Source organism: Lissotriton helveticus, chromosome 3_1, assembly GCF_964261635.1.
Source record: "Lissotriton helveticus chromosome 3_1, aLisHel1.1, whole genome shotgun sequence".
Taxonomy (NCBI): Eukaryota; Metazoa; Chordata; class Amphibia; order Caudata; family Salamandridae; genus Lissotriton; species Lissotriton helveticus.
Window position 1 is genome coordinate 430184039 of NC_136061.1, and position 21588 is coordinate 430205626.

Consider the following 21588-nt stretch of genomic DNA (forward strand, 5'->3'; position numbering starts at 1 on the left):
AGGAAGAGGGAACAGGAGGAGAACCAAGAGAAGAAGGCCAAAACGTAGGGTTCCAGGGACTGGAGCAACCACATGTAAGAACCAGTTCAGTTTTTCCTGGATTTAGCTTCAGGTGGTTGTGACTCATCCAGTCCCTGATGAAAATCATAATGGACTGGAAGTTGTGAATGGACTGTGAGGAAGGGGACATATTAAAAATAAGCTGGAGGTCATCGGCATAATTGTACACCGTGACCTCCATTTACTGTAAAGCAAAAACAAGGGGAAAAATGTACAAATTAAATAACAGGGGAGATAAAGAGGAGCCTTCCGGTACACCACAGTGAACCTTGCGAGGAGGTGCAGAAAAGTCGGCCAGATGGACGGCCTGAGTACGGTCCCTCAGAAAGGAGGAAAGCCAGACCAAGGGTGAGCCCCTGATGCCGGCTGCCCTGACACGGGTAAGCAAGATGGAATGGTCTACTGTGTCAAAGGCGGCGGAGAGATCTAAAAGGACCAAGGCCTGGGGTAGCTTAGTGTCCATTCCCTCTCCGAGGTTGTCCATAACAGAGAGGACTACCGCCTCCGTGGAGTGCCTAGGGCGAAAGCCTGCCTGGCACGGGGCTAACCTGCCTGTTTCCTCCACAAAGGCGCTAAGCACTTGGGTGACATGACGCTCCATAATTTTGCCTAAAAAAGGGAGGAGAGAAATAGGGCGATAATTGGTCAAAGAGGAGGGATCTGCACCAGGTTTCTTTAAAAGGGGAATTATGGTGGCAGATTTATGAGATTGTGGAACGATGGCCCGGGCAAGGGAATCATTAGGAAAAGCAAGAGGGGGCAAAGGACATGCCTGGTAAATTTGTCTAAGGATACGTGCAGGGCAGGTGTCCGAAGGGGGACCGGACTTGACCCTCAAAAGTAGGGACAGGGGAGGAATATGATCAATAGATAACTGGTTGGGCGGAGGTTGAGGGTCGGAAAAGGAGGAGGAGGGAGGTGGAATGTTAGACTCAATGGTGGTAATTTTCTCAATAAAAAAGTTATTGAGCGAGTCACAAAGGGCCTGGGAAGGGGAAGGTTTAAGGGTGACTCTATCAGAGAAAGCTAAGGCCTGCACAATTGAAAAGATATCTCTGGGTTGGTTCTCGGCGGACAAAATCTTAGAGGAAAAATAATCAGTTTTAGCAGTAAGAATAGCCCTTTTATATTGGTTGAGGAGTGAAGCGTATTGCAGTTTAAGTGTGGGGCAGTAGGAGCGACGCCAAGCGTGCTCTGCCTGCCGGACCGCAAGATTCCTTTCTTTAAGTTCGGCATTGAACCACCTGTTCGTGTCATTGTCACGCCTGGCAGCGACGCGTCTCAGGGGGGCTTCTTGATCGCACCCATTGGCAAGCCATTTGTTGATCGTATCTGCTTGAGCGGCAGAAGGAAGATCTTTGATATCAGGACTTGAGGCCAAGAGAGAGGAGCAGAGGGAAACCATATCAACATGGTTCAAATTGCGAGCCCAGGTGTTCCTTAAAAGCAGGGTTTTTTTAACAGAAGTGAGATGGAGGAAAAAGGAAACTGAAAAGTGATCGGACCAAGTACATGGAGTGACTATAGGGGGAGAAACGGGACAATTTAGCGACCAAACCTGATCCAAAATGTGACCTTGAATATGCGTGTGGGTATGGACATGGGATAAAAAGTTAAAACTGGAGAGGGAATCCGTAAATTCTCTGGACATATGGTCCTCAGCAGGATCTGAAAGCCAAAAGTTAAAATCACCTAGCAATAGAACAGAGGAGTGGTTCACAGCTAGAGTGGCCAATAATTCCTGTACCGCGGGAATCAAATGAGGCATTGAATGAGGAGGGCGGTACATCAGCAAACACGTCAGAGGCATTTGGAGGGAGGTAGAGCGGATGACTAAATAGTCGACCGATGAAATGGGAGGGGTCGATAGCAACTGAAAATGTAGCTCAGATCGAGCAATCAATGCAACGCCGCCACCTACTTTCCCCATAGGTCGATCAGCGCGGAGAACATAATAAGACGAGGGGAGAGCCGCTAGTTTGGTCTGTAAAGAGTCCGGACCAAACCAGGTCTCTGTAAGAAACAGAAGATCCGGTTTGTGGGTGTCAAGCAATACAGATAATTTGTGGTAGGGTTTAACGGCCGACCTGGTGTTCAGGAGGTAGACCGAAATGTCCGGAGCGACACAGGGAGAAGGGGGCTGCTCCCGTGGGGAGGAGTGAAGGGGAGGCAAGGAAGGCACACAGGGGATGGATGAGGAAATGGGGAGTGTCTGCCTGAGGCCTATAGTAGCAATATGGGCGATGGTAGACATTGCCAGTGGCCATGAGCCTTGGAGGGAGTGTAGCTGGGCTGAAGAATAAATGTAAAATCCGGCATGGTGGGGTACCCCTTGCCCCGTCCTGCCGCGGACGGGCGCAGATGGGCTTGCCTTGGGCGCGCCGCCGGCGCGCCCGCTGTGCTCGTCCGTTGCGCGCTCGCATGGGGCGTCTCTTTTAAATTACTGGATGCGCAATGACTAGTGCGCTGACCAGTAGGCCACCACTGCCCCTCCCAAGATGGCGCCCGCAACCCCATCAGCCCTCCGGAACAAGTGGCACACAGCCGTGCCGGACCGGGGCTAGGGGAGCGGGAAAGGAGCAAGGAGGACAGACAGCGGCAGAAGGTAGGGGAAACAAAAGTAATAAATTAAAATAGTCCAACAGTTAAAAATGCGAGGCGAACCCACACGCGACCACAGCAACCGCGAGCCCACTGCCACTGGGTATTTAGCGTCTATAAAACTATAAAAGCTGAAGAATTTAGTTTCCACCATTGTTGATCTCAGACCTCTGGTAAGATATGTAAGTATTAGTAACAACCACATGCTCAATATAAGGGGTACAGAAATATAGAGAAAAAGGAACTGCAGCATGGCAGTGTAGGAGAGTAGGATCTGCTTACTGTGGTTACCCCCACTTTTTGCTGGTGTTTCACTGTTTTTCGACTTTAGTCTGGCTGGGGCCCTGCTATCCGGGACCCCAGACTATCTGCTTCCTCTCTAAATTAATTGCATGTACTTTAGGTAAACTCCAGTTTGGTTACTGGGTTACCCTTGTGAGTCCCTAGTATATGGTATCTTAGGTACTAAGGGCATAGGTACCCCAGAGGCCTACCAGGGGCTGAAGCATGTATTATGCCATACCTGGGAAGCCTTTCAAAATGGCACCACAGGTCTGCTACTGCAGCCTGGGAAAGGTTACCTATAGCTACCTTTAATCACTGACACATATAAACCTATAAGTCACTGCTGTGGCAGGCTTTATCAATCCTGAAGGCAGAGTGCTTGGTTTTGTGTGAGAGGGTGCCCATGCATGAGCAGGACTCCTCTGCAGCTTTAGGAATCTATTCTCTGAGGCTGTTCTGTGATGCAGCCAGACCATATACTCTTAAGTGCATTATAACCTCGCGGTAAATGCTAACTTTGGAATGGCTGCATGGAAACATGTCATGTTTGGTGTCAAACACTTTGAAATCCTACCCAGACTCTGTCCACTCTGCTTTTAGGTTCTTCAGATCTCTGATCCACCCTTGGATCCACCGGACTCTTTCGACTTGGTCACCAGCAGTACTTTGCAGTAGATCGCCATTGAAAATGCTGACGAAACCCGACATCAAAAGACACATATGCACCCGGCTTCCCTGGGTGAGGTAAATCGAGTACTCCGGTGCTCCCATGGGTATTGACTTTAGAACTGCCTAGTTCTAAAGGGGTTTGCTCCAAGTCCTCTTCCAAGTGTAATTAATCTTTAAAATTCCAACCGCGACTTTCCCCTTAGAAGTTAATGGTGACTTGCGGCTGTGTTTAGACACTGCACACGTCCCCCGTGGGTCCCCTATGTCACTACCTTGGGTGGTTCCTGGTGACCCTAGAGGTTCTAAAGGCTCTAGGTCTTTTATCTATGTCTGTCGTGGTTCTTAAACCACTTTCTTAATATATGGTTTGGTATGCACCAAGGGCTCAACGTATATTGTGCTAATTTACTGTGTGCTAAATACGTTTACTGAATGTACAATTTTTGCCTCTAGCCTCATAAAGAGACTAGAGGGCTGTGTTTAAAATAAATACATATATTTTATTAATATATACCTGGTGTGATTCTCCTTTCATTTGGTCATTCATGAGAATATAGACTGGTAAGTCAAGCTGTTTTAAATTCCTTCAGGACTTAGCCTGAAGGCTGCTCTTCACAGCTACACCTAGGATAGCTTTCTATATAGGTTGTCTTTAAACCTACCATCAAAAAGGGTCGTTTGGACTGGTGCAAGGTGCCCACTAGAATAGTGGACAGCATATGCCAGCCCAACTTCTCACAGTCAGTCCCTGCCATAACTACAGATGGGGTATCAATGAGATCAAAAGTAGTAAAAATACTCTGGGTCCACCCTACAAGTCTACATACATACTTTTTGCCCTGAGGAAGTTCCTCTTACAGGAATGAAACGTATTGGCTGTTGTCCAGTGTTTTTATGAAGATTAATAAAGAACTTTTGAAACTAAGTGACCAGTTTATGACTTCGTCCCTGGTGCTGCCTCCACTTATGTGTTGAATTTAGTCTCTGGATCTCCAGTGGGACCGAGCTGCAACAGGTCCCGTGGTTGGCTGGCATAGGACTCAGCTCTATATGGGACTATATGATTGATGTGCTCAGCTTAGAGTCAGCTGGGGGTTCATTTGTTGTAATAGAAGCACATGCATCATTGATTTTTTGTGGTCGCAAAGGGGCAGATTCACAGAATGTACCCCTTTTCAACGCAATTTTTGCATTTGAGGTGCATCATCCCAAATGCAAAAATCGCTATATAAGTAATCGCAAAATTTGCAATTAGTTATATTGCAATCGCATTTAGGTAATCGCAAATTGCGATTTTCTAAATGCAATCCAACAAAAAATTATAATTTGCGATTTTGCTTTTATGAAACGCAAATTACCATCAACTCAAAGTTGATGATAACTTGCAAAAACTTTGAAAAATGCACAAAAGTGCATTTTTCAAAGTTCTATGTTGCACACACATGTCCTTGGGTCATGTGTGTGTGCAACATGCTTTTTAATTGCACTATCAGTGGTGCATCAGAGTGTCCTTTTGGCACCCTTGAAATTGCATACGCAATTTGCGTGTATCTATTGGGTACTCACAAATTGCGTATGCAATTCTCTTTCATTCCTTTGGGCCGCTAGGCCTCTTAGGAATGAATGGGAAGCCATTCCTTAGTTGCGAGTCGCAATTGGCGAGTCGCAATTAAGGAATGTGTAGGAATCGCACATTTGTTTGCAATTCCTAAATGCATAGGCAATTGCGATTCTTTAATAATCGCAATTAAGGAATCACAATTGCCTATATTGATGCGTGTGCAAACTAATCCCTCCCTAAACTCCAGTAGGAATTAGAAGACTTCAAAAGAGTCTTGGGGTTTAAAATAAATACAACTAAATATGATATACTGAATCCGATGCTACCGCAGCTCGAGGTAGACGTGACAAAAGGACACACAAGCTTCAGATGGTCCTCAAAAGGCATTACCTATTTGGAGGTAAAGATCTAAGCGCATGTACTAGACCTCTCTATAAAGCCGGTCTGATTTTCCTCTTAACAGAGACCCGACTGAACTTCTAGCAATGGATTAACATACCAGTATCATTATTGGACAAGATTAATGCTAGCATTCTGCCAGATATGCAAACATACTTCAGAGCGGCACAACTTTGGGTTCTAGCAAAATGTAGTGCCAGTGAATCATACAAAATACACATGGACAGAATCATGGTGGGTCCCTCACTTTGGGAACTAATATAGAAACCCAGTCAAGACAAACCTGCCAATGTATATCTTAGTCCCACAATGAATATCAAAATTACAGTCAGGGATTTGGCAAGTAGACAACTGCATTGGATTACATATCCCTTCCTACGCAGCCCAATCCAATTCATTCCATCTTTCACCCCAACACTTCCCCTTGGACCTTTTGATCCTTGGCTCAAGGGAGATTAGCACACAGTGACTGATATGTACCACAAGGGGGTTATTGAATCACACATGAACTAGAAAAGGGAATTGCAGATGGGGGGGGAAGAGACTAAACAATGCACAACTGCAACATCGAGTGTCCCAGCCCTAAATTAAGCGGTCGACTCCGTAGCTGGGGAACTGGGCTCGACTCTGCTACGACGCTCAACATCCTGTGATTCTGGACAAATCACTTAATTTCCCTGTGCCAAAGAGAAAATGAATGTGTCCTTGTGTAACGAAAATGGTGCTATGTAAAGCGCTCTGACACCCAATTTATGGGGTATAGTTCGCGCTATATAACATTTCCCCCAAAAGGAAACCCCCCACAACAGAGAAATGTATCCAACGCCTGGACCACGCTCAGCACCAGTAGCCCTGGCCCCAGCGAACGCCGCAACGACTAACTTCGCTACAATGCCAGCACCCTCCATGCACTCAACCCCGGATGAGAATATACCTGCTACCGGGCCCACCCCGAGGCACCCAAGGACCCTTCACCTGCCGGACCTGCAGCTTCACCAGCATCCGCCCGCCAAACCACCAACTAGGAAAGAACCAAACTACCTCAAGATGCATTCTCCTCAACACCCGCTCCGCCCGCAAACACGCCGTTGATCTCTGGGACCTACTCGACTCTACCTCCCCAGACGTCACCTTCCTGACAGATACCTGGCTGAGCCCGACCTCAGTACCAGACATCGCCATAGCCATCCTGGAAGGCTACAATATCACCAGCAGGGATCGCACCAACAGAGTAGGATGAGGAATCGCCATGGTCCACAGGAATACCCTCAAAGTCTTGACCAACACCGACGACACCCTCAGCACCGCCAAACACCTGCACTTCCAGATCCACACCGACCCCAACACCACCCTCAGAGGAACCCTCATCTACAGACCCCCCGGACCCCGAACACAGTTCAGCAACTCCATTGCCGACTTCATCAGCACACACACCCTCACCTTCATGGACTACATCCTCCTCGAGGCCCTGAACTTCCACCTTGAGAACAACAACAACACCAACTCTACCACCCTGATCGACAACCTTACCAACCTCGGACTCAAACAACTCATCACAACACCCACCCACACCGCCGGCCACACGCTTGACGCCTTCTTCTACGCAAGCCCCCACGTCTCCTTCAACCACACCACCGAACCCCACTGAACCGACCATCGCTGCATCCACTTCCTCTTCAGGAAGCCCACCACGCACCACCGCACCCAACAGATGCCTCGCCGGTGCGGGAGCAAGGTCACCGATGACCAGCTAACCACCACCCTCGCCCAGAGCCCACCTGCCGACCCCACCAATCCTGATGTCGCTGCCCGCAACCTCAGACAATGGATTCACGACTGCGCCAACACCCACGCCCCGCTCAAGAAACCCTCCAACAGTCACACCACCATGAAATCCAGTTGGTTCACCGAAGACCTCCAGGCCTCCAAACAAACATGCCGAAAACTGGAGAAGAACTGGCTCCGCGAACGAACACCGGATAGCTACGCAGCCCACAAGAACGCCACCCACAGACACCATCACCTCATCAGAGCCGCCGAAAGGGCCTCATTCAAAGACCGCCTAATCAACACGCACACAACAGCAAAGAGCTCTTCAACATCGTGAAGGAAATCACCAACCCCAGCTCCAACACAAATGACATCCCACCCTCTCAAGACACGCTACCTCGAGAACAGCATCCTGGACCCGTCCCAGTCCAGGTTCCGCAGCAACCACAGCACCAAAACTGCCCTCATCGCCGCCACTGATGACATCAGGACCCTGCTGGATAACAGAGAAACAGCGGCCCTCATCCTCCTGGACCTGTCAGCCACCTTCGACACGGTCTGCCACCGCATACTACGAACACGCCTCCACGACACCGGGATCCAAGAGAAGGCCCTGGACTGGACCATCTCCTTCCTCTCCGGCAGAACACAGAGTGCCCGCCTGCCCCCCTTCTGCTCCGAGGCCACTGAGATCATCCGCGGCATACCCTAGGGCTCATCCCTCAGCCCAACGCTGTTCAACATTACGTGGCACCTCTCGCCCACGTCACCCGACAGCACGACCTCAACATCATCTCCTACACCGATGACACCCAGCTGATCCTCTCGCTCACCAAAGACCCCCACACTGCCAAAACCAACCTACATGAAGGAATGAAGGCCGTCACCGAATGGATGAGGAACAGCCGGCTGAAGCTGAACGGAGGTCCTCATCCTTGGATCAACCCCTTCGGCTTGGGACGACTCCTGTTGGCTGACAGCACTGGGAACAGCTCCAACATTCACCGACCACGCACGCAACCTAGGGGTCATCCTCGACTCCACCCTCTCGATGACTAAGCAGGTCAATGCCGTCTCCTCCTCCTGCTTCAACACCCTCTGAATGCTCCGCAGGATCTACAAGTGGATCCCTACCGCAACGAGAAGACCAGTCACCCAGGCCCTCATCAGCAGCAGGTTGGACTACGGAAACGCACTCTACGCAGGAGCCTCGACCAAACTCTTGAGACGGCAGCAATGCATCCAGAACGCCTCAGCATGTCTGATCCTCGACATCCCCCACCGCAGCCACATCACACCCCACCTGAGAGACCTGCACTGGCTCCCCGTCAACAAGAGGATAACCTTCAAGCTCCTCACCCACGCAAACAAAGCACGCCACAACACCGGGCCAACGTACCACAACAGACGACCCAACTTCCACGCCCCCACCCGCCAGCTCCGCTTCGCCGGCCTCGCCCTCGCCGCAGTCCCCCGCATTCAAAGAGCACCCTCCGGCAGCAGATCATTCTCCCACCTCGCCGCCAAGACCTGGAACACCCTCCCCACCCACCTTCGACAGACCCAAGACCTGATGACCTTCAGAAGACTCCTCAAGACCCGGCTCTTCGAGCAGTAGCAGCACCACCCACCCCCAGCGCCTTGAGACCCTCACAGGTAAGTAGTGCGCTTTACAAATGCTATGATTGATTGATTGATTGAACATGCTGCCAAAATGAAGGGAGTCATTTCTACGCTATACCAACAACAGTCATAGATCATTTCCACCCATATAAAGATAAATGGGGAACCCTCATGGGAGACGAACTCACACAGGGACAGTGATTACATTTTTTGAGAGCTTTGCTCTAAACTACACATAGCATACTGCATAGGGAAGCACACTGTATATTATTGTTTGAGTAGTATCTTTACCTGGGCAAGCTACACAGATTTTACCCTACAGTGAGTCACAAGTGTTGGAGGGATTGCGGTGAGGTGGGGTATATGCTCCACATTTGGTGGGGCTACCCTAAAATACATTCCTTCTGGATGGAGATCATGGCAGGACTCAGGTTTATAAACACACGCATTATCAAGTAATAGAAAGGGCGGGAGTTAAGACTGAATTAATAGACTGGGGTTTGAACAGCTGGGGTTTGAACATTAGGGGAAGGTAGCACCTTAACTTAAAAATCTAATCACTTGTTTATTACAAGGCCATTAAAATATTATTTGTCAACTTTAATTTTAGTTTTTTAGAAAATACTAGCTTACCCGTCGCGCGTTGCTGCGATCTCAGAAGAAAGGAAATTTAAGGAAACTTGTTATGATAACATTCAATGTACATTGTGTCATTTTTATTGAAACTTATTCATTTTAATACGGAAAACATTTCAAAGTGTTGTTTTAATTCTGGTTTTTTTATTCGAGTGCTTGTGGATACACGGTATTCTTCGTTTTTCCATCTGGTGCATAGACAAATAAATCAGAAGGTTTTCCGACGCGTGAGCTGGCCACATACAGTTGTCCATGTGAGAAGCACGTATTCTCCAAATCTAGTCCACACACTTGCAGCGATTGTCCTTGTGCTTTGTTGATGGTCATTGCAAAAGCGAGCCGCACCGGAAAGTGTAAACGTTCAGTATTGGAAAGATTATGATGGCCCTGGGTGGCCGGGGGGGCCGATATTTAACAAATGTTTCTTTTTATTTTTTGTATTTTTTGTTGCCAGAAACCTTCGCGGGAGTGTACTCAACAACTTTTAACAATTCTTTTTTTTTTTTTTGCCAGAAACCTTCGCGGGAGTGTACTCAACAACTACCCAAAGTTTCATGCCGATCGGATGAATGGTGTAGTAATGCATAAAGGACAAACGGATATACTTTGGTTTTTCTATATATAGATGTGTGTTTCGGTATTTTACACATATAATATCAATATATATTTATTGTCCCCCCCCCCAAAAAGCCTATAGTAAACATAGTATTTGATAATAGAGGTGAAAAGATTTGGTGAGGCTACATGTGACCTCATTCAGTAGGTATGTATATGTGTATGTATGTCGTATTTTTATAGAGCAAACCTAGCCAAAAGACAGTGGAGTGCTGTACAATGCCAAAGACAAGAATAACGTAATTGGGTAACAGAAGGAGTAGCTGGTCTGTGGACCGGTAATGCATTGTAATGCAGAGTTTTTTTTAAAGAAGTGCATATTCATCTCTTGAAAAACGACAACAGCATTGGGGCAGTCCTGATGGATACAAAATGGTGTGCTAAATCCTAGGTCCACAGATGGAAAGAGGTCCTTTAGAATGGGAGTGATGTGATCATATTTCTTCAGGCACTGAATGAGACATGCAGCAGTGTGTATAATGCCCTTGATCGGTAAACTGTAGAGTCTGGGAGGCCTTAAAACAGCACATTACCACCATCAAGATGTAAGAGTATGAGGGCCTGAAAACCATTTCTGAAGTAACTTTCTAAAAAATGTATTTCACTTTGTTTAAAAGAGAGAGCTGGTGACAGGCCGTCTTTGTTTTTTTGTTAATGTGTTCCGTGAGGGGGAGGTTGGTGTCTAGGGTGATTCTAAGTGACTTGCCAATTAATGAAAGATGGGGTTTGAAGCCATCAATGGCCATGTCATTGAGCCAGGTTTGTAATGTTTCTTGTTTGTTGTTCTTGGCAAATAACAGGGAGTCTCTCATGGTTGGGTTGAGGTTTATGTAGGTCTGGATAATAGAGAGGCAATGTTTGAGGCTCAGGATGTGCAAAACAGTAGAGACTAGTATAGTAGTATGTTATCTGCAGTTTTGTGAACACCAAGCAACCCCATGTAGAGTTTGACAATAACTGGGACTTCCCAGGTGATAGGGATATTTTGGAACCTGGAGGGTCCAATTGACAAACTAGCATCAGTTGGAAAGGTAGGAGGAATACTGCTGTTAAACCCCATTCAAAACTCCAAGGTGCACATAAAGGTGGATGCTCAACTGTGTTGAAGTTTGCTGAGAGGTCAAGAAATATCAGGAGGCAAGGGTCTTCTTCATTGGGGATCAGGAGGGCATCATCTCTGATGTGTAAGGTAGCGGTCTCCTTGCTGCAGCAGGATTTAAAGCTAAACTGGTAGTCTTGCAGGAGATGATTCGCATTAATGTGATCCTGCAGTTGAACATAGACTGCTTTTTCAATTAAAATGCCAATAAATGATAGATGAGTGAAGGTCCAGTAGTTGGTGTGGTAATCAGGATGTAATACTTGCATCTTTAGAAGCCCCCAGAGATTTTGGAAAGATGCTTTGAGTGAGGGGGCACTGACAATGATGAAAAGGAGTGAGCAAATATTCCCAGAGAGAGCTGTGATGAAGGATAATAGTTAAGCATGTCAGCAGGATCTGCAAGAGATTGGGCTATGGCGGATGGCCAAGGCAGAAATTCAAACGGAAAGAGTGGGCGTGAGAGATTAAATGGGCTCAATGTTGTTGATGTGCTGTTGAATCTTCTGTACTTTTTTAAAGGAGAAGAGGTTTACGACATTCCACTTTTCTATGGAGGGATAAATAGAACGGTCCTGAAGGGTATTGATGCAGTGCTTTATGGTCTCGAAAAGCATTCTGCTTCTGTTGATGACTTAAGTTGTGGTGTTTGTATAGTACTATGCTTTGGCTGATGTGATGAACTGTCAGTGTATTGTGTGGGGGGAGTGCAGTATCATGAGGCCATTGGGAATTCTGTTTTTTCTCTCCATTATAGCACCCCTCTGTGGATAGATTGTTTATTGTGAGCAAGGTCTTTGGAATACCAATCTACTGAAGACTTTTGCTGGCACCTGCAAGTTTTAATTGTGATTTGGGTGCTCACTTAGTTTTCCAGAAGTGTTGAAGTTATTTACAAGGGTGCTGGCATTGGGCGTTCAGTTGATAGATCCACCTATGCCGTGTTGATTAGTGGAGCAGGGGATGGTGCGGCTGAGTTTTAGAGGGGTCATAAGAAAGAAAACAGTTCAAGAGTTGAGGCAGGAGCTCAGTTCAGGAGGACATGGGGAAAGGAACAGTGGGAAAAAAACTGTGGGATATGAGTGAGGGTGTACAAAAGTCGTGAACACTGCCCGTGGGCAACTGAAGGCTGCCTGGCAGCATCAGACAACCCAGGATTAGTTGTCCTACTATACAAGCTTGTACTTTGCAAAGCTCGCATTGTTTATACAAAAAATGCAATGATAGGAGCTGAAAGACATCACAACTTTGCACACCCCTAGATCTGTGCAGATATGCATTAAGCAAAACTTGTAAGACCAAACGAACATCAAGTGCATGTGTTTTGATGCTTTATTTTATTCAAGGAATCATTTCTCCTGCAATGTTCCAAAGAATATTAATTGCATGCTTCAGCAGGTAGAAACTACGACGTCTGTTGTTGTTTCCTGGAGGTGTTGTTTGATTACTCGAGCAGTTTGGGCAATATCCTACGCATGCGCTTGCATTCATGTTAAACTCTTCCTGCTCGATCGAGATAAAATGAGGATGAAAGGACACTTCGAGGCATCGTGACAGAGTCGAACCATTTTTCAGCTTATCTGAGTGTGCTGAAAGGCTAACGCAAATAGAAAAAATGAGCTGCATAATGTTTCTTTGTCTCACTGCTCCATTTCTCAAGCACATGTAAGTGATTTATCTCATAAGACTGTGTGCTTAGGAGATATCCCAGTTTTAGCATTGAAAATTCAACGAACGCAATTACACCAATAAATATAACTGCTGAGACAATTTTCGGTGGAATCAAATATTTTCACCCTGTCATGTCATCTGTCTCATTTAGTAAAAATGTATTCAGTGCTGCCGTCTGCCGCGTTCAGATTCTGCAACTGAGCTCTGGATACAACAAGTACTGAAGATACCAAAAGTTGTGGTTTTTGTATAGAGAGATTTTAACAACCTTCGCTAACACACAGCACACATTCTGCACTGGCAGTGACGGTGAGAGCTTTCCTAGGCCAAAGAACAGGCACTGGACAGGTGGCTGCTTCCTGGAACACACAGAACAGGTTCAACCCAGAGAGCAGACGCGCATGCTTCCTCACAGCCACACAGACAGAATATGCACAGAATGTGCAGCACTAATGCAAGCTTCCCTCACATGTGCACAGCAGTGATTACACAAGCATTTCTTCATACACAGAAAATATTTGAACCAGATGTTGTGGAAGTGCAAGTTTCTCTCAGATATTTAGAAGATATAGCACAACAAGAAGCTGTGTGTCTGTGTGTGAGTGCTTGTGTGTGTGTGGGTGCACATGTGCTCATGCGTGTGGTTATAACTAACTGTAATGGTGGGTGCAGAGGAGAATGTTTGGTAGTGTGTAGATATGATATTTTCATGTGTCTATTGATGTGAAGTATAGTTTACTGATGGGGTGTGAGTATGCAATGATACGGACGATGTGAGCTTGTGCTGGTTGGTGTATTCCACATCTGTGCTTGTGTATGTTTGTGTGAAATGAGGTGTGTGTGCTTTGTCTATGTTTGCTTTTAAGTAGGACTCGTTGGTCAGTGGACTAATGCATAGAGGTGGCTGTAGTGTCTTGCGAATTAACAATGATGGAACCCTTTTGGCTTCTGCTGAACACTGTAGAACTATTATGTAATGAATGTATTGCAGTGAAGGCTACTTTAGAATGTTTAGTTCACAGTTACTTGCAGATGAATAAAGACATGTATTACTAAACTTGTGTTGATTAGTCAATAGTGGGTACTCTGGCTGGAAAGACACTACATAGGGCGGCGAGATAGGGGATAAGAAACCCAAAGATTGACAGTGCTCGCTCAGAGAGCTTGCCGTGGTCTAAGCAAACTGCTTGTGCATACCATGTGTGCTGTCGTCGAAGTACGGAATCAATGTTGAATGCATGAGGAGGCAAAGTGCAGTTCCAGCCGCTATGAAGTAGTTGAAAACAAAAGCATTTACAGAGAATCTACAGGTCATTAGTTGTAAATCTGTTGGTCAAGCCATATATAAAGGAACCACGCTACTACGCAACATAGAGCCATACCTAGTATGGAGTAATAACGCTGTGATTACAAGTGCTGCTCGGTAAAGGTCAACTATGTGTCAAGAAAAGTACTAATCGAGAAAGTGCAAGATAACATTACAATTAGAAAGTGAAGAAGACAAATAGTGTGCAAAGAGACACATAAGGATAACAAATTATTTACTGACCATAGTAAAGTGAGCCACAATGACCTCAGTGCCAGGCGCTGCAACCTAGATTAAGCACAGGGGTTGCAACCATCATCACAGTTTAAGAATATCTTTGGAATAGTGTAATGTTTCATCTGGCAGAGAAGGAAGCCATGCTTTCATCTATCATTTAAGATAATCTCGAGGCCAGCACATCGCAAGGCCTCACTACTGAGTTACATGAACCAAGCCACATAGATCCACATGCAGTGTCACTAAGTTCCACACTGGTCTACAATGCTGCCTCTTTCCTGAAACCACCACCACCATTCAATACCGCCAAAGAGAAAAATATTGGTGATAGATGGACTGCTTGGATAGAGACATTTGATGATTTCATTGATGCACTTGAAGAGACTGATCACAAAAAGATTATCAAGTACCTCAAACAACTTACTGGTGAAGGCTTAAAGGAAGTCATAAAGAAAATACCAAGAACTGTTGTGGAAGGGTAGCCTTCCTGTACAAAATACCATACCTGGACAAAGTTTTAAAACTCTCTCTACTTTGTATGTGTGCTGAAAAGTGCAGCATACATGCAAAGTCAGGAAAAGAAAAGAAGACATTTAAACATTCCTCCTGTTAGCACTTTCTTTGAAGTGGCATTAACTTTTGGCGCTAAACCCTGTCTACAATTGTTTATAGAGAGGGTTCTGGATCAAAAGGCGTCGGTGTTGCACAGGAACGCCCATGTACCACCCATCTAAGGGCCCTTTGATGCTAAGTAATGCAATACGAAAGGGGGTGGTACAAAAGGGGGTGGTGATGGATGGAGCATCAGAACCAATCAAACACTCACACCCAGTCAAAAGATCTGGGTTTGATCCATCACTGTTCTTTAGCCCACTCTGCCACCCCAGTTCAGACATGGCTATATGCAAATCAGTCTGACCCTGCGCCTCATGGGAACAGTCCAGCCCAAACTGCCAAGCCATGCCTTCCCTGGACCGGAAACAAGCTTCCCAGGACCGGTTTCTGGCATTCCAGCCGTCTTCAGCCCGGCTTGCTTCAATCCAGTGGCAAAGTGAGCAAGGGACTCACGTCTGAGCATACCCTGCCACACTTATGGTGGCCAAAGCGGTACAAAAGGGGGTGGTGATGAACGGAGCATCAGAACCTATCAAACACTCACACCCAGTCAAAAGATCTGGGTTTGATCCATCACCGTTCTTTAGCCCACTCTGCCACCCCAGTTCAGACATGGCTATATGCAAGTCAGTCTGACCCTGTGCCTCATGGGAACAGTCCAGCCCGAACTGCCAAGCCATGCCTTCCCTGGACCGGAAACAAGCTTCTGAGGACCGGTTACTGGCATTCCAGCCGTCTTCAGCCCGGCTTGTTTGAATCCAGTGGCAAAGTGAGCAAGGGACTCACGTCTGAGCATACCCTGCCACACTTATGGCGGCCAAAGCGGTACAAAAGGGGGTGGTGATGGATGAAGCATCAGAACCAATCAAACACTCACACCCAGTCAAAAGATCTGGGTTTGATCCATCACCGTTCTTTAGCCCACTCTGCCACCCCAGTTCAGACATGGCTATATGTAAATCAGTCTGACCCTGTGACTCATGGGAACAGTCCAGCCCGAACTGCCAAGCCATGCCTTTCTTGGACCGGAAACAAGCTTCCGATGACCGGTTTCTGGCATTCCAGCCGTCTTCAGCAAAGTGAGCAAGGGACTCACGTCTGAGCATACCCTTCCACACTTATGGCGGCCAAAGTGGTACAAAAGGGGGTGGTGATGCAAAGCAGGGCTTCACACTGGTTTGCACTACTTTTATGGTACTTTCCAGTGCAAAACTTAAGTAAATTACAAAAAAAACATGTTGCGCTGGTTAGCATCACTTTTGTGGCACAAACCAAGCGGAACTTGTTTGAAAATCTACCCCTCAGAGTATCAAAGCATTGCCAGCCTTTTCGGAGTCTGACAGAGCAGAATGGGACATCTCCCACTTTTTGGCGTATATGTCCCATCAGCCATGCTTAGGGTGCCATTGACATTTTTAGATGGCCAGTATCCACCCAACTCTAAACAAAGCGCTGTTTTGTAAAGAATAGTGTGACTAAGGAAATTACATTTGTGATTTTTTTAAGGTTAGACTTTTTCCAATTGGAGTCCACAACTGGGAGACACGAAACGAGATAGCCCTTCTGTTGGTTCATATATTCTGTATTTAAGTGACAAGTGTAATATTTTGTCGTGGCAGCAGATTATTCTTGCTGGAATGTATGTATTGATGCTATATTTGAAGTTGGCAGGTTTATTTCCATACAGTGTCAAAACGGCTAAGGTTAGTCTTTTGAAATGAATTCTGGACTTACCTCTAGACCAGTCCATCATCTTCCCCAAGAGGTAGAGGTGCTCACTAGTGCATGTATTGGTTAAGACATGAGTAGTCAAATTCTGAAGCATCTGCGTTGTTTTTCATGTATTAACAGAACTAAAAGATTACAATGGAGCTACATTAGTTCAGTCAATTAGACCCTTGTATTACGGTGGCGCTCGAAGGGCATGCTTTTCTGGAAGCAGTTGGAGAGAACATCCTAAAAACCGGAAGAGAAGGCTTCTTGATTGACAGGAGTCTCCTCTGATGATTTAGGTCAAATGTCGACTCACAGAGTTCTATCCTTTTGGTGAGGGTCGGGCAAATGAAGCTGACTGTAATTTGATGCTTACAGTAAAGCAAAACTTGCCAATATAATTAATTTTGTTGGTGGAAAAACATCTTGACACTTAACACTAAGCATGGAAAAAAGGTCACAGTCTTTCTCATATGAAACATAGGATATGACTACAAATCCCAGAAAGGTTTTACATTTAGTCTAGTGTAAGACGCGTTTAACATACAATGCACGCACCCCTAAAATATAGAACCCAGGAGGCACACACAAACACTTTAATAAAAGGTCTCAAATATTGTTTGAATATAAAAAGACCTTGTCAAATCTAGAAAGTTTAGAATATTTCAATACAAGTTTGAGCTTTTCAGTCTCCATTCTCGAGGCTTGAAGATTTGTAGCCAAATATGTTTTGGATTTTGGCCCTCACAGCAAAAGTAGAAAGCCTAACTTCCAGTAAAGTGTCATAAGTCAAAGGAAAAAACGACTAGCTAGTATTTGCAGTGTAAGATAGGTTGCAGGTTTATTAACCATTAATGCAGAAAAATGGGGAGATGGCCATCACAATGGATTTAAAAAGGGTGTTTCAGACCTAATAATTAACCACTTCCCTCAGCAAGGAGAAGTGATTCAGTTGCTTCCCGCAAAAGGGTATACAAATACTAAGGGCCCTATTACGAGCTTGGCGCTGTAGAAGCAGGCTGCCACACGACCGCCCTGCTCCCACACCGCCAAGCAGTCCATGCGTTGGAGTAACATGGGTGCATGCACGTACACAAGGGGGCATAATATATGCCCCGAAGATGCACCCCCATGCACAGGTTCAACAGGGCTTGTAGGACCCCCTTTGTTTCCTCACCGCCAGCAGTTTCATGGTGTGAGAACAGCCATGAAAAAGCTGGCGGTGATGAAACTTGTAATATGCTTGGTGGTGCCACAGTGGCACCACCAAGCATATTGCGCCATCAAGACTGCTGTGCCACCACCAGGGATTGCATGTCCCTGGTGGTTGCAGCAATTCTCTGGAGATCCGACCTCCATACTTGTAATATGAAGGTCGGACCGCACCTCTACCATGAGTTTGGCTGTCCCATGGACTGCCAAACTGCTAATTAGGTCCTAAGACATCTGCTGTATGTCAGTCCTGGGGTAGTTCTTCTCATATGTTTCCTCTAATGGAGGCTGGGGTCACCTCAACAGTACAATCCTTGCCCAGACTTTGGGCTTATGTTTACGACACAAATGTGTGTACCTCACCCCTCTATTTTAGTGCTGATGCATACATGTATTTTATGTAAGTGCAAAACTCAGACAAAGGAGCTGATGTGTGCCTACACCTGCCAAAGCAACAAGAGAGAAAGTATACATACCAACCACTTTTGAACCAAACTCATAAATGTCTGTTATTTAGGCACCAAACTGCACTACAAAATGCGGAAAATACATATAGGCATGAGGCCTCCGAGGGAGTAGTCTGAAGACTAAACTACCCCCACTTGAAACATACCTCTAGGAGAGTTCTCTGCGCCTTTCATCCTCCTTCCATCCATCGTTTCATCTATTATTACACCTTTGTATATGTTCATCTATTTCTCCATCCATCCTTTATAATTCCATACACCCACCCATCCACACATCCATCCTTTCATACATCTATTCAACCATTAATAAATCCTTTTCTCTAGCCTCTTCTTTTCCTCAGCTGCCCATTCTTCATCATTCTAGCCATTCACTCTTTCATCTATCAGTCCTCTCACTCCATTCATTCTTTCACCCTTGAATCTGTCCATCTTTTTAATATTCGATCCATTCATTCTTTCAACTGTGCTTTCCCCATCAATCCTACTTTTTACCTTTTTTCCTTATTTCTTTTCATGTTTTCTTCCTTTAACACCACTTTCTTTCCCTGCTACTTATCTCTTCAATTTACCTCTCACCTATACTTTTTTCTTACCTTTCTTCCTCGTTCTCACCTTTTCTATGTGTTAATCTCTGTGTGTTTGGCCTATTTTAAATTATTTAATAGTTTCTCTTTCTCTGTTTTCTCAGCTGTGACTGGCAGCCCTCCTCCCACACCCTACTTTATTGATATTCCTTAGCAGTATTATTTCTGAGCGTTTAGTCTTCAGACTGAAGAGTCCCAAAAACAACAAATTGCCATTTTAGAAAGGCCAAGTTCACTAGCCTATCAGGCCTAGTGGTAGCCCCTACTGTCAATTATTGTCACACAGACCGCAAATGCCTAAGAAGTAGCATACAAAAGCTGTCCCACTCAATCCCAAAGTTCCTATTTGTGATATGCTTTGAGAGTGGTGGTGGTTTGGACTTACCAGGGTGCAGACTTAAAAACATGCCTCGTCCTGTTATTCACTATACCCCAACAAGTTTGCGCTACACCAGAGAGGTAGAAACACATAAATTAAAACATGCCATTCCTAAACCTTTGCAGTGCTGCCAGAGAGCAATGGCTGTCCAACTCTCAGCACAGGCTGCAACTTACAATCAGGGACAAGTATTCTGCTGGAGAAACTCCCAGGCAGTACCCGATTGGATGGTCTGACATTTCATGTTGTGGGCAGATGTTTTTTTGTTGTTTTTTTGTGGTCCTGCTTTTGGTCTGATGTGATTTAGAAAATATTGGTTCTGTCGGGTTCAAACAACAATGATTTATCTAAACAGTTTTCTTATACAATGCTCCTAATAGAACCCACAGAACACCTCTGAAATATTGAGACAATTCCTTACAATAAATGAAAAAGAAATCCTGTATATTACTGTATACTCTCTTTATATAATTTTCTGAGTCAAAAAATAATTTCTGTACATTATATACAATAACTGTCAATATATCAAATATAGTGCAAGAAAATGTGACATTAGTGAATAGTGAACTTGTGATCAACAAAATACATCCATATTTCATGAACTCAAAATATAGATAAACTATACATGTATGTACAGAGTATTATTTCATACGGGCCATCAACTGGTACAATCTGGGAACCCTATAATTTCTTTCAAGTTCGTTAGGGCTCCAAGTCTATGTGGCCTGTGAACAGATGTACAGATATGATTTTTTGACTCATAAAATGATATAGAGAGTATAAAGTAATAAAAACAAACACACAAGGGGTACTAAGGGTCTGAAAGGCTGGCAGAGAAAGAGTCTACTTGTTAGACAACACAATTACTACCACTATAAAGTATATAGATAAAAGTGGAGAGGAGAGAAAGGACATAGAAAGATGGAACTAAAAAAGACCCATCAGCCCACCTGTTGGCGGAGCTTCATCATTTGGGATTTTGTTCCTAACTGGTAACATCCAGAATCCTCACTAAACAGTCATGATGAAGAGCTGGCATCCAAATTACCGGTGTGTGCCGCCACAGGAAGAAGGTAAAGAGCTGTGGGAAAGGAAAAGTTGCAGTGCAAAAAAAGGGGTGTGGTGCAAGGATTGTGCGTGTAAAATTGCCTATGAGGATGCCAAAAGAACAATTTTATTAATAAGGCCACCCAAATGGCAAGATTAAAACGCAGAGTGAGGGTAGTATTTAACAAATATAACTACCAAGTGGTCTAATCGTTGGTCAACATGATTCAGCCACCAAATGGTTTTCTTCAGGACCTATGAATGAAACACTACTGCAACGGTGAAAAAAACTGTGCTCAAAAAGAACCAGAAAAAACACAAATAGATACAACCACGTGTACCAGGAAGACCTACCCAATGGTTAGCGTCTGATTGGTTGAAGGTGTGGTCTTGTTTGGATATTATCCTCTCCTGCAATACATATAAACCATGCAGCAAACAATGTGGGCATGTAATCAAACATACAGTCAGTAAAAGAACATATATCTGCATATTTCAGCCTCAAAAATGTTTTATTTTGAAAACAAAACTCACCCAAAATTTGGATTGGGAATGGCCTCACCTCGCCTGGCACTCGCTCAGGTCAACGAGGCTCGTGCAGAAGCGGTCGCTCCCCACGCTCCCTAGCTAGCTGGTATCGTAGCGCTTTGCTGCTTTGCTGCCAATACCTTATGATCTGCTCTCATTGTCTAGAATTGTTGTTGTGCCTGATTAACAGCGTAGCGCTTACTGCATATAGTCCACATTGCGCGCATTATCATTAGTGCTTGCTTGATACTGTATCGCTATATTGCTTGCTTGATACTGTAGCGCTATATTGCTAAGTTCGCATTGCCTGTTGACAATATCTGTGCCTGATTGTGCCGGTGCCTCTGCCCCCATTATAGCGATATCCCTGCTTGTGCCCAACCTCGTCCTGTTTCACTTTTGTTTTTCTGCCATTTTGTTGGTGTGCCTCCCAGCCCGTATCTCCACCCCGCTCCTGCCTCCCAGCTGACCCTCCCTCGCTCCGCCCCCCCACTATCCACTTATGTCAGAA